General features: G+C 50.7%; 1 pseudogene; it reads left to right on the top strand.

Moving 5' to 3' along the window:
* Positions 1–6,457: 6,457 nt before the first annotated feature.
* Positions 6,458–8,399, top strand: LOC124232646 (cathelicidin-4-like; annotated as a pseudogene).
* Positions 8,400–9,396: the final 997 nt, after the last annotated feature.

The raw sequence follows: 9,396 nt of genomic DNA, 5'->3' as shown, positions 1-9,396 counted from the left end.
TAAGCCTTTTTCACACATGGAGCCCTGGGGGCACGCAGATCTTGGAAAGAACAACTGCTGAGGCTACACAGTCCAGGAGTAGTATTAGAAATGGCTGAACACTCAGAGAGGAATTAATACATATCCTTTTCAAGCTATTCCAAAAAATTAGGGAAGATGGAACACTTCCTAACACATTCTATGAGGCCAACATCACGCTGATACCAAAACCTGACAAGGACACCACGAAAAAAGAGAACTACAGGCCAATATCACTGATGAACATAGATGCAAAAATTCTAAACAAAATTTTGGCAACCAGAATTCAGCAATTCATCAAAAGAATCATACCTCAGGATCAGGTGGGATTCATGCCAGGGACACAGGGATGGTTCAACATCCGCAAATCAATCAACATGATACACCACATCAACAAACTGAGGAATAAAAACCACATGATCATTTCAATAGATGCAGAGAAGGCATTTGACAAGATCCAACAGCCATTTATGATAAAAACTCTGAACAAAATGGGCATAGAAGGAAACTACCTCAACATAATAAAGGCCATATACGACAAACCCATAGCCAACATCATACTCAATGAGCAAAAACTGAACTCCATCCCCCTGAAAACAGGAACGAGACAAGGATGCCCTCTATCACCACTCTTATTTAACATAGTACTGGAGGTCCTGGCCAGAGCAATCAGGCAAGAAAAAGGAATAAAAGGAATCCAAATAGGGAGGGAAGAAGTGAAACTCTTGCTGTTTGCAGACGACATGATCTTACATATAGAAAACCCCAAAGAATCCATTGGAAAACTTTTAGAAGTAAGCAACAACTACAGCAAAGTTGCAGGATATAAAATCAATTTGCATAGATCAGTAGCATTTCTATGCTCCAGGAATGAACCAACAGAAAAAGAACTCAAGAATACAATACCATTCACAATTGCAACAAAAAGAATAAAATACCTTGGGGTAAATTTAACTAAAGAAGTGAAGGACCTATATAATGAAAATTACAAGGCCTTTCTGAGAGAACTGGATGACGACATAAGGAGATGGAAAGACATTCCATGTACATGGATTGGAAGAATAAACATAGTTAAAATGTCCATTCTACCTAATGCAATCTACAGATTCAATGCCATCCCAATCAGAATCCCAATGACATTCTTTACAGAATTAGAATAAAGAATCCTAAAATTCATATGGGGCAACAAAAGACCCCAAATTTCTAAAGCAATCCTGAGAAAAAAGAACAAAATGGGAGGCAACACAATCCCTGACGTCAAAACATACTACAAAGCTACAGTAATCAAAACAGCATGGTACTGGTACAAAAACAGGTGCACAGATCAATGGAACAAAATTGAAAGCCCAGAAATAAAACCACACGTCTATGGACAGCTTATCTTTGACAAAGGAGCTGAGTGCATACAATGGAGAAAAGAAAGTCTTTTCAACAAATGGTGCTGGGAAAACTGGAAAGCCATATGTAAAAGAATGAAAATTGACCATTCTTTTTCACCATTCACCAAAATAAACTCAAAATGGATCAAAGACCTAAAGGTGAGACCTGAAACCATAAGGCTTCTGGAAGAAAACGTAGGCAGTACACTCTTTGACATCAGTATTAAAAGGACCTTTTCGGACACCATGCCTTCTCTGAGAAGGGAAACAATAGAAAGAATAAACAAATGGGACTTCATCAGATTAAAGAGCTTCTTCAAGGCAAATGAAAACAGGATTGAAACAAAAAAACAACCCACTAACTGGGAAAAAGTATTTGCAAGTCATATATCTGACAAAGGCTTAATATCCTTAATATATAAAGAACTCTCGCAACTCAACAACAAAACATCAAACAACCCAATCAAAAAATGGGCTGGAGACATGAACAGACATTTCTCCAAAGAAGATATACTGATGGCCAATAGGCACATGAAAAGATGCTCATCATCGCTGATCATCAGGGAAATGCAAATCAAAACTACACTAAGATATCACCTTACACCCGTTAGAATGACAAAAATATCTAAAACTAATAGCAACAAATGTTGGAGAGGTTTCGGAGAAAAAGGAACCCTCATACACTGCTGGTGGGAATGCAAACTGGCGCAGCCACTATGGAAAACAGTATGGAGATTCCTCAAAAAATTAAAAATAGAACTACCATACGATCCAGCCATCCCACTACTGGGTATTTATCCAAAGAGCTTGAAGTCAGCAATCCCAAAAGTCCTGTGCACCCCAATGTTTATTGCAGCACTGTTTACAATAGCCAAGACCTGGAAGCAACCTAAGTGCCCATCAACAGATGAATGGATAAAGAAGATGTGGTACATATATACAATGGAATACTACTCAGCTGCAAAACAGAACAAAATCATTCCATTTGCAATAACATGGATGGACCTTGAGGGAATTATGTTAAGTGAAATAAGCCAGCGAGAGAAGGATAATCTGTGTATGATTCCACTCATATGAGGAATTTAAAATTATGGACCAAGAACAGTTTAGTGGCTACCAGGGGAAAGGTGGGGTGGGGGGTGGGCACAAAGGGTGAAGTGGTGCACCTACAACATGACTGACAAACATTAACGCACAACTGAAATTTCAGAAGATTGTAACCTATCATTAACTCAATAAAAAATATATATATAAACTATTTTCCATGATATAAAAAAAATATAAACTATTTTCCAAGATAAAAAAAAAAAAAAAGAAAGAAATGGCTGAACACTGACCCAGAACTCATTCGAGACTTTGGCTCAGGTCTCCTCCTGTTCAGGCCCTCAGAATCCACACCCAGAAACAGAGAGGAATGGCACATCCAGGAGGTGGCCCCTGAGACCCTCTGTGCCCTCAGGATGGAGAGGAGGGAATTCCTGCAGCTCTGGTGGTGCCTGGCCTCCAAGGCTCTTAGCGCCCACCATGCCCTGCTGCAGGCTGCTTACCTCACGTACCAGGCGGGGGGAAGGGGTTTGCACAGATGTGGGGGGCACCCCCTAGTCATCTTGGAGAACAGAGATGCTGTACTGGGTGGCAGAGGTGATCCTGGGTGTGGGGAGTGGAGGACAGGTACCTCCAGGCCTTGATTCTGGGGCTCCCAGAAACTGCCCCCTCCTCACTGCCACTAGCAATGCTCCTATAATAAAAGCCCCTCCCAGGGAGGGCCCACTATGCACCTTTCCAGAGCTGCTTGCTGATGGCTCAAGGCGTAGTGCAGAGTGGGCATGGAGTCGGAAGCTCCCTCCAGTCAGCTGAACGGGGGCTAAAGATGAAAAGGGTGTGGAGCCTGATGGCTGAAGGGAACGCAGGGTCTGGTCCTTGCGAGCCCCTTGTCTGAGGGGTAAAGTTGTCACACTTGGGAAGCCTGTAGCCTGAGGGGAGGTGTAGTCCCGCCATTGGGAAGCTGGAAAGAAGGGATGGATGGGGGAGTCCCCGTGTGAGGGGGCCGCCCAGGCGTCCATGACCCTTGTCTGAGGAGGCAGGTGGTCCCCTCCTGGGGACCAGCCTGACAGATGAAACCCAGTCTTAGACGGAAGGTAGGGTTGGGGAGTCATCCTCCATCCTCGTGTGGGGTGGGGGGTGCATCACAGAGGATGCCAGCTGGGGGTGACATTGGGCTGACTTCCTGGAGAGTTTGCTTCTGAGTAGAAACATGGCCAGGCCTGGGGCAGTGGGCGGAGTCGTTGGCAGGGAGACAGGGCACAGCTCCCTTGTGTGCATGTGTCTGTTGGGGGACAGTTGGGCCTGAACCATTCCATAGCAAGGAGACCTGACTGTGACTTTCCTCAGGGAAACGCCCTGGGAGTGCAGGACTTGATGGTGAACATGTCCTTTCTCACTCACTGTCCCATTTGTCCCCATGCAAACCCTGCAGGGAACGTAATTCCTATCCCGCAGATGAGGACTTTGACACCAGAGAAACAAAGCAGGTTGCTCAAAGTGACTCAGCTAATAAAGGATAGGGCTTGGGCCCCACGCCCCTCCAGGTCTCCCGGGTGTTCAATTCTTCAAGTGAAAGAAATGTGGAAGTGGAACTGCGGGGTCTGGGCAGACCCTGTGGCTGGTGCCCTCTATGACACAGGGCATAAGCACAGCTGTCGCTGACTATGCATCTGACTCCATTACACTGCTGTCCGTGAGGTTGGAGTCTCCGTCCCCAAGTTTACTCTGGAAATCTGTGGCTCAGGGAGGGGAGGTAACTTGCCAGAACTGCAGGTTCAGCCACCTGCGCTGTCAGCGCCACACCGGGGCGCCTCCCTCGCTGAGCTGCTTGGCAGAGTTGGAAGTCCTCCTGGGTCCTCTGCGGGGGTGGGCTGTCTGCTCGGGTAGTCCATGAGCACGTGCTGCGTGTCAGCCGTTTCCGCACATTCATTGCTGCTCTAGTCCTCACAGCCCTCCCGGCAGACCTCAGGGACACATTTGAGGGCAGAGTTGGCGCAGGCAGGTTGAGTAACGTGCCCAATAAGAACGAAAAACTGATCAGTGAGCCCGTTGGGCTGTCTTCCATCAGATTGCTTCCCTCTGCTCCCTGGAGGGGCTCATGGGAGCGTGTGGCCTACGTGTCCGCTTGTCCAGGGTGGGGAGGGAGATCCCCGCAGTGGTTGGCCTTGGGAGCCTTCCTCTCCGGCCCCCAGCACTAGGATTGGAGATCCTGTAATAAAGTGTTTGTCTTAAACTGCCCCTGAAGTCCCCACCTTAGAGCCTCATTTCTTTCAGGTTGATCCTGAAAATGTGAACAAGGGGTCCAAAGGGTCCTTGGGGACCATCTTGTGTAAAATCCTCATTTTAGAGGATTCTGATGTCCTGAGGGAGGGCAGCTCTTGCTGAGTCACCCAATTTCCCTACCTCCTTCTGAACTATTTGCTTCTGAACCATTGAGTTTGCTTCTGAAGTATTAACCCCGGACCTCACGTTGACAATGCACTGACACATCCTGAGCACACACCACGTTGTGCTTGACCCTCACAACGATTCTATAACTGGACACTGCAATTATCATCCCTGTTTTACAGATGAGGAAACTGAGGCACAGAGTGGATTCACATTCTCTAAGATCACACAGCGGGTCACGGCAGGGCTGAGCCTGGACCACAGGCAGCCAGGGGCAGGAGCCTGAGTTCTGTGACTGCCAAGTGCTGGGCTTCTTGACCTGCTGACCATTGACTTGGGCACAAGGACGGACAGTAGCTTGCCCACAGAGACAGAGGTGAGGATGGATAGGGTGCTCCCTGAAGGGTGACCACACTGCATAGTCCTCCCTTTCAGACAAGTGGACCACCCTGATGAAGGTCATCTGAGGGGCGAGCAGGCCTGAGGGGTTGGGTGCCTCAGCCAGGCAGCCATTGGCTCTCCAGGACTTTGCACAGGGAACTGGAGAGGGAAGGGAGAGAAAGGACCAAGGTGGGTCTTATTCCAGGCCAGGGAGGGATTCCGAGTGGCACAGGGGTGCTCCAACATCTGCTAATCTGTGGAGGGCATCTCAGAGCCCTCAGTAGCCTCCATGGATCTGGCTCCTTGACCAGACTAGTACTAGGAGCTGGGTCCATCTCTCAAGACCCAGAGAAGGAGGCATGAGGGAGGGAGGAGGGAAACCAGGAGAATGGCACTGGGGGGCCTGGGGCAGGGGACAGTTTCAGGAGGAGAGAGGGTTACTAGAGCCTGCATAGGTAAAGACAAGGCTTCAGAGTGGCCACGGGGTCCAGTGAGGGCAGAGCAGCCTGCAGTGGCCTTGAGTGAGAGAGAGTGAAGGAGTGGGTCAACTAGTGTAGATGATCCTTCCTCAGGTTGGGTAGGGGCCAGGGCACAGGCCACATCTGGTGAGGGTTGGGGACATTTTAAGACTGAGAAAGGCAGTGGAGCAGAATCCAGGAGAGGGGACAGATGGTGCTGAGCCTCTGAACTGGCTGAGAGCTGGGTCCAGAACAGGATGGTGTGGCCTTGAAAGTCTCCCTTGGAACAGGCTGAGTGGGTGAGGCTCTAGAGAAGGGGGTGGGTGGGTTACTGTTATTCATTCATCAACTACGAACTGAGTGCCTGCTGGGTCCCCAGCAGTGCCGAGAGGTGGAGATTCAGTGGTGAATACACAATATTACCCTTATTCCTGAGGAGGCCCGGGTGAACATGTGAGAAGGATGTAGGATAGCTGCCTGGCTCCCTTCCTCTCATGGAGGACTCAACCCTCTTAAGCAACACTGGCTATGATCCTCCCTGGTGGGGCCCAGGCGAGGCCAAGATATTGTCAGGGAGATGGAGAAACCATTTCTTCACTTGCACATAAGGTAGACCTCGCCCACTGTCCAGCAAGCCCCATGAGGCAACAGCAGAGGCAGAGGGAAATCCAGGCCACATCCTGGCAGGAGGCCAGTGATGTGGTGGGTCAGGAAGCCTCCTGGTTGGGCCTTTGCATCACCCTCAGGCTGGGCATAAAGGAGGGTCCCGCAGGCTGGGAGGAGGCAGACTTGAGGACCATGGAGACCCAGAGGGACAGTTGTTCCCTGGGTAGATGGTCACTGTTGCTACTGCTACTGGGCCTGGTGATCCCTCTGGCCACCACTCAGACCCTCAGCTACAAGGAGGCCGTGCTCCGTGCCGTGGATGGCCTCAAACAGTGGTCCTCAGATGAGAATCTCTACCGCCTCCTGTAGCTGGACCCGCTGCCCAAGGGAGTGAGCCTGGGAGGGGGTGGGGGGGAGGGAAGGTCTGCTCCTGCCAGGCCTGGCCACACTGTCTCTCTCTTTGCTCAGGCTGTCCCTCCTGTCAGGAAGGCACTTCTCCCTTTAAGTGTGGTCCCACATCTCCAGGAAACCTTCTCAGAGCTGTGTCCCCTCTCAGCATGAGAGCTTCCTGCCTTAGATCTCTACTGTAGGAAGAGGTCCCCCCACTCACAACCACATTCAGGCTTCAGGGACATGTAGGTCCAGGGACAGGAGACAGGTCCAGGGACAGGAGTGGGGTCTTTGACTTGAGGCTGTGACTTCTCTGCTTTATGTCTCCTCTGCACGCTGCTGTCTCCCACACAGGGAAGGGCTCTGCTGAGCCTTGAGGTTCCAGTGACAATGTCTTTTCCTCCAGGACGACCCTGATTTCCCTCAGCCCCCTCAGATGGGGAGGTGCTCCTTGTCAGAGCTTGTCTGAGGTCCACTCGGGCTCTCTGTTTGCTTGTCGAGGGCAGGAATGGGCTCTGTCCTCCCCACTTAGTACCCCAGCACCAAGCCCGGTGCCAGACACACACTAGGAGCTGTTGAAAGGCTCCACTTTGGGCGGAGGGCAGGGAGACGGACCAGAGAAGGCAAGCATGAGCCTGAGCCCGGTCTCCACACTTTCTCCCCTGACCAGAACGAGGCCCCAGACACCCCAAAGCCTGTGAGCTTCACGGTCAAGGAGACTGTGTGCCCCAGGACAACGCAGCAGCCACTGGAGCAGTGTGACTTCAAGGAGAATGGGGTGAGGTTGGGGCCTGTGGGATTAGGGGCGCACCTAAGGAGGTGAACAAGAGGCCTCCAGAAAATATTTCTAGCCTTTGGGGTGAGGTTGGGAGGTTATGACACGGGGGTTCCAGTGTGACCTGGAGCCTCCTCTTCTCAGCTGGTGAAACAGTGTGTGGGGACAGTCATCCTGGACCCGGTTAAGGCCTCCGTTGACATCGGTTGTGATGAGGTGAGTGGCTCATTCTGGATTGCAACTGCTGGTGGGGAGGCGATCTTTGGAACATTCTATGGACCAATTACCCACTGCCCCATCAGGGCAGAGAAAGCCCCTCCCACCCTGGGCTCCTCCCTCCACCTGAGCCCCAGGTCTCAGGACTGGCTCTGCAATTCCTTAGAGCAGCAGTTCTCAAAATGTGGTCCTCACCTCGGAGCTATCAGAAATGAAACTTCTCAGGCCCCACCACACCTGCTGAGTCAGCTCTGGAGTGGGGCCCCCCCAATTTGTGCTTTAACAAGCCCCCAGGGATTCCGATTCCTGCTGAAGTTTGAGAGACACTGACTTGGAGCAATGAGCTTTGAGCCCATGCTCCTGTCCCAGCTTTGCTGGGTAGGCTGAGTGACCCTGGGAAGCCCCTTGTCATCTCCAGGCCTCGGTTTCCTCACCTGTTTGTGGGTGTTGGTTTTCAACCACATGTTCCTAAGGTGACAGCCAGAGGGTGAACTGGGCCCCTAGTCTCCTGGCGTGTCCTATGAAGGGGTGTGTCTAGGTGGGAAAGGTCTTGTCTCGACTAGGGTCCAACCCCCACAAGAAGCCTCTCTCCTCCTGGTTCACAGCCCCAGCGTGTCAAGAGACGCGGCTCGGTGACTACTCGTTACCAGTTACTGATGATTCATCGTGTTCGACCTAAGAATCTTTTCGCCTAGAATCGGCTTGCCCTGGCTTGGGCTTCTGGACTCTGAAAAATAAATTATGTGAAAGCCACTTCCTCCAGGCTTCAGTTTCACTTGTCTTGCCTTCTCCCACTTCCTGCCACCAACTGAGGCTTTAACTCTGGGAGGCCCCATGTGCATGCATGTGTGTGTATGTGTGTATGTGTGTGTGTGTGTGCGTGCTTTCACAAAACACAGACATGGGTTGAGGCAGCTGTTCCATCCAGCAGGGCCAAGAGTCCAGGACAGCGTCTCCATTCTCAGGGTCCCTCTCTATGTCCTTCACGTACCTCCTGCCTCCCTCTTGAACACCCAGTGGGACTTGAGATCCACTGTGTGTGCAGGCTTGGTGGGGATGCCGCGGAGCTGGTCCTGCTTACGTGGAGGTGGCAGTCGAGGGTGCGGCCAGGCATTCTGTTACACACTCACAGACATGCCGAGCAGTTTCATGGCTGACTGGGTTCTAAGGTCAGCCTGCTGGTACAGAGCCCGCAAAGTTCCAATTCCCTTGAAAATCTTAACTCTGGAAAAGCCCACCACTCCTGGCCTTTCTTCTGGCATTGAGACACATTACTCTTTCTTTGGCTGGGTAGCAGATATAAGATATGGCCTTGTCTTTAGAGATTGAATGGTACACAGATTTTGTACCATTAAATCAAGAATCCTGGGGGGGTGGCCTCGTGGCAGAGTGGTTAAGTTCATGCGCTCTGCTTCGGCAGCCCAGGGTTTTGCTGGTTCGGATCCTGGGTGCAGACGTGGCACCACTCATCAAGCCAAGCTGAGGTGGCATCTCACATACCACAACCAGAAGGACCCACAACTAAAAATATGCAACTATGTACCGGGGGGATCTGGGGAGAAAAAGGGAAAATAAAATCTTTAAAAAACGAAAACAAAAAACAAGAATCCTGCGCAGCAAGGTGAGGAGCTGTGGCAAGGAGAGACATGCAGAGTGACACACAGGTCACATCTCTGTGACACTGTGCATTTCAGACACTGCCCATGTTTTGCCCACTCACCATCGTTAGCTGACCTGAAAA

This window comes from Equus quagga, unplaced genomic scaffold (assembly GCF_021613505.1).
Source record: "Equus quagga isolate Etosha38 unplaced genomic scaffold, UCLA_HA_Equagga_1.0 HiC_scaffold_9439_RagTag, whole genome shotgun sequence".
Taxonomy (NCBI): Eukaryota; Metazoa; Chordata; class Mammalia; order Perissodactyla; family Equidae; genus Equus; species Equus quagga.
The sequence above is the reverse complement of the archived record's forward strand: the minus strand, read 5'-3'. Positions and strand labels throughout refer to the sequence as shown.